The sequence below is a fragment of the Dendrobium catenatum genome, unplaced genomic scaffold, assembly GCF_001605985.2.
Source record: "Dendrobium catenatum unplaced genomic scaffold, ASM160598v2 fragScaff_scaffold_3, whole genome shotgun sequence".
In the NCBI taxonomy this organism is placed as follows: domain Eukaryota; kingdom Viridiplantae; phylum Streptophyta; class Magnoliopsida; order Asparagales; family Orchidaceae; genus Dendrobium; species Dendrobium catenatum.
In genome coordinates, this window is record NW_021318465.1 from 225,477 (window position 1) to 230,249 (window position 4,773).

Sequence of the window (4,773 nt, forward strand, 5' to 3'; positions counted from 1 at the left end):
GATTTTGTGGGAGGATAAAGATCAAGTACTTTGCGAGGATTAAGATTTCGTTTGGAAAGATTTCTTACTGCTTCTTAAAGTAATTTTACTAAAAACTTACTTTAAAAAGCAATAAAAAAGCCGTTTCAAACAAAGCGTAAAACATACACAACTCTCCTTGGCCTATTGGTTGAGAGCTTAGGCTTCCAACAAGAGGTTCAGGGTTCGAGTCTATGTGTATGCGTTGTGTGTGTGAGTTTGCCCTAAATGGCCTAAATGTCCCAAAAAAAAAAAGCGTAAAACATGGCTAAACAGCATCCTTCATATTACTTTGCACTCACATTTTATTCATTAAAACAAAATTTTACTTCCGAGTGGCTTCATGGTTGTTTGTTATACGGGAGTAATTATTACGTCCGGTCAAATCCGAATGTATACCAAGCAATACCGAGTTTCAGGTGACGTGACGCGTGGTTATTGGTCTATGAACGCGTTCGGTCACCGGACATAATAATTGCTCGTCATACGGCCGTTGATCTTGTTTAACATTATAAGAGTTTGCCTCCTGAAGCTTTCTTGATCTTTTCTAGGCACCATCTTACGGTTTGGTTTGCAACAGTTTTTTACCATTTTAAGAAACCGTATTTTAGCATAAATTTTTTTAATGTTTTTTTTTAACTAAGAAAATGCTTCATAAAACTAAAATAAAAAATAAAAAATTTGTCCCAAATAAAATTTTAGTTGTTAATTTTTTTGTATTTTTCTTTTGCTGTTTAGTTATTTTATAAAAGCTGGTTGTGCAAGTTCAGAGCACTGAGGTTTCCCAAATAGATTTGTAATTTGTGCTACTTTTTCTGGAAATGAAATACTAAAATTCTCATGGACTATTCATTTGTGGGTCATGATAAATCTTAAAAGGAGCTTTAAATAAATATCACCAAAAATTTTATTTTTTGTATATTTTATTGCATATATACAAATTCTAAGTGTGTTAGAGAAACATTATATTAAGTGTTGCAGAGATGAGGATGCTTAGATGGATGAGGGACTTTACTTTTAGAGACAGGATATGAAATGAACATATATGTGAAAATGTAGGAGTAGCTCTAGTGGAAGATAATATTAGAGAGCTACCTTAGATGATTTGATCACATAAAGTGACGGCTTTCGATGATCCTGTTATGAAAGTAGACGTTTTAGATTTGACTTATGTTAAGAAAGATTAGAGAAAATTTTAAGAAGACTTGGTTAGAAAATATTAGAAATGATATTTCTTTATTAGATTTAAATGAGAATTTAATTCGTAACTGGCACATTGGAGAAAAATGATTCATGTAGCCGACCCACATAGTAGGATAAAGGCTTGATGTTGTTGTTCTTATCTGTATTTTATACATAAAATTACGTGTTTCACAATCATATTTTGCTTACCTTCAAAAGAGAAGTTGGTTCCATCCCTGGTAGCAATTAGTAATTTAATACATTGATTCGCCGTATTTCTTTGCTAGTGAGAAGGATTTTAATCTGATAAGATGAGGAAGAAACTTGTGGAGCTGAAAACAAAAGAGAAATATTAGAAGAATGAAGCATGGATGGTTTGCTTCTAGTGATGGAACTATCCTATTGTGTACTATGTGGATCAAGAAATAGAGATATATAAAATAGTTAAAATAAAAGATAAGAAATGTAAATGCTTAGGTCAAATTATATAAATTCAAGTATAGATTATAGAATAATGGTTAAAGATAAAAAAATTAAGAATAATTAAAAAATATTGCTTTGAGAAACTATTAGATAAGAGCTTTGATAAAGAAATTAGATGGGACATTACAAGAAAATGGCCGATTTCTGATAAAATTTTCCGTTAGAAATCGACGAATATCTGTAAAAAAAATGCATTTCTAGCAAATTTTAGGCTGAAAAATTTTCACCAGTAAAACGTGCTTCGGAAAATAATCACTGACTAAAAATTTTGTGCCGGAAATTTTTATGGCAGATTTCTAACGAATTTTCGCCGGAATCTCTGCCTGAAATTTTCAGGCAAAAATACTGTTAGAAATCCTGTTGCTAATATTTAAAAAAATATATATATTTCATGAGCCAAAAAAGAAAACAACTCATTACAATGAAAGCAAGATTCAATTTTCTGATGTTTTATTTGTGAATCAAAGTCCTAGACTAAAAAATCAATAGTCTGATAATATAATAGCATTTAAGATAAAAAAACTCAACATACTCTAGAAAGTCACAACTCAACATAGAAACAAAAAATAAGTTTGGTATGCAAAATAATGTGATGACTAATACTGATCATTTTTCCTTATCAATGTCTAGAACATCATATCACGCCTCAAGATCTAACATGGAAGAATTTTTTTCTTTATTATCTTTCAACACGTTCTATTCATTTATCTTTCATTTTCAAGCAGATCAATTAACATCGAGAGCTGAATAATTGCATTACAGGGAAAAAAATAAACAACGAAAAAATAAAAATACCCCTCTATAGTCAATATTCATATTCTACTACAAAATTTCGAGTCCAAAATAGTACGTACAATAGTCACACTAGTTACAAAAGAATATATATAACTAAAAAATTTAAAATAAACTAAAACAAACATTATTGCCTAGCCTCATATATGCTACATGTTCCCAAATCCCAACCTTCATATCATGTAAGACTACGTAATGAGCATAAAATCTAAGCAAGTAACTGAAATCTTACAAGTAAAATTAATGTAATGCAAAATAGAAATAATATACTTATAATCAACCAATTCAATACAGTAACAATGAATTAGTAAATAGTGTACCAGTGATAAGTGTAAATAATGTTATTTTTTGTGTAAATTTTTAAAAGAAAATATATTGTTTTAGTTATGTTTGTACAAGAAAATGCAATAAATGAGCAACATTTTCAATTATAGTACAACATCACAACGTTGGACACTATACCGCCGCGACGTCATCATTGATATCGTCGAAGCACCCCATTATGGACATGACGACGCTCAGTCTCTATTTGACAGCATCGAAGAAGTCAGCGCCCCAAAGCTCAGTCTCTGTCTGCATAGCACTGTGACGTCAAATTTCAACACCGCCAAGTCAAGGGAGTGCAATGTGGACTACAGTTGTAACTATTCTGGCCACGATGTGCTAGCAAAGTGACATGTCGATTCATTTAACAGTTGGACCATATCAGCAAGTGCTGCAATGGAGGAAACCCTTCAGCATTGCGATGTTAGTTAATTTTATGGACGCTGCAGCGCAAGTTTCTCTAGCGTCGCAACACGAGAATCTATTTTGTATATTTTTCTATAATAGTTTATTTATAATGTTAGTAGATGAGTTCAGTCACTTATTTAATTTCATTCTTTATAGTTAATTCTCTGATTTTCCTTAAGAGTGACAACTAAGAAAATTTAGAGAAGTACTAAATACATTCTATTAGAGTGCTTGACTTGTATTTGTGGAAGTAATTCTGTAAGTTCATGAAGGATACTATTGGAAACATCCGGTGATATCTTTTCTTTTGTACTATCTTTCTTTTGTGCAATTAATAAAAATAAATTTGCTTCACTTTTTTCTTAATGTTTGGCTAAATTCTCTAATTTTAGATAGATGGTGTAAATAGAATGTTTAGTACTAATAAATTCTCTTCATTAATAATTTCAAAATATTTTCAATATTATACAAGATCTTCTTTTAATGCTCATAGTGGTCATATGTATAATTAATATCAGGTATAATGTGAAGCTTAGGAATAGGAAAGTAGGCAAAAACTGGTATGTTAGATTGGTATATGATGCAAGCATAAAAATAGTGTTGGTCATGTATTAAATTTATAGATATAAATTATCATAAGGGGTTTTAACAGTACATGCTTTACTTGATTCTCATAGGGTGACAGATCGATTATGAGATTTTAGAGTTGTATTGAGATTGAAAGGTTTAATATGTCATTTATCTCTTCACGTTTGACTGAGTGGTCGGTGATACTTATGTCTGAATAGCATCAATATAAAAGAGAATCATTAGGAAATATAGTATATTTACATTCAATCCAAAAAAATCCAAATATTGTTTTATTTAGTTATTTTTTATTTTAAATTAAGTGATTGAATCTCCGCCAAACTTATTTTTATTGAGTATGATAATTTAGATATTAAAGGTATTTTATTTATTTTAAATTCCTTAGTTTTGTTTTTAGTTTGTTTTATTACTTTTGTTCTTATTTATAAAAAAAAAATTGTTTCAAGAAAACATATCTATATCTGTAAAAAAATGACATAGAAAAGCAAGCAAGTTTTAATTTTATTATATTTATTTAAAGAAAACATTCTAGTAAAATGAAATACTTGAGTAATGTACATCAAAATATAAAAAATAAGTCAACTAAAAAAAATGAACACAAAAAAAAATTCTATCTTAGAAAGGTTAAGGCTAATATTCCATGTAGCATCAATTATGTGCTAAGTTGTGAGAGTGTCACCCTATTAATATTTAATTAGTATTTATTTTTTTAAAATATTCAATTAATTTAGGGGAGATTTTAAGTTCAAGTCATTAATGCTTTAAATATTTTATTTGGTCTTTAAACTTTGAGATTTCATTTTTATTTTAGGGTTTCAAGAATACCTCTTAAATATATAATGTTAACCCTAAATTTAACCTTGACATTTAAAGCATCCTTGATATAAAAAAGATTTACATCTTACCTAAGGGGTGAGGTGATACTTTATATTGCCTCAAAAGCAAAAAAAAAAAAAAAAAGATTTTGTATTAGGTAAT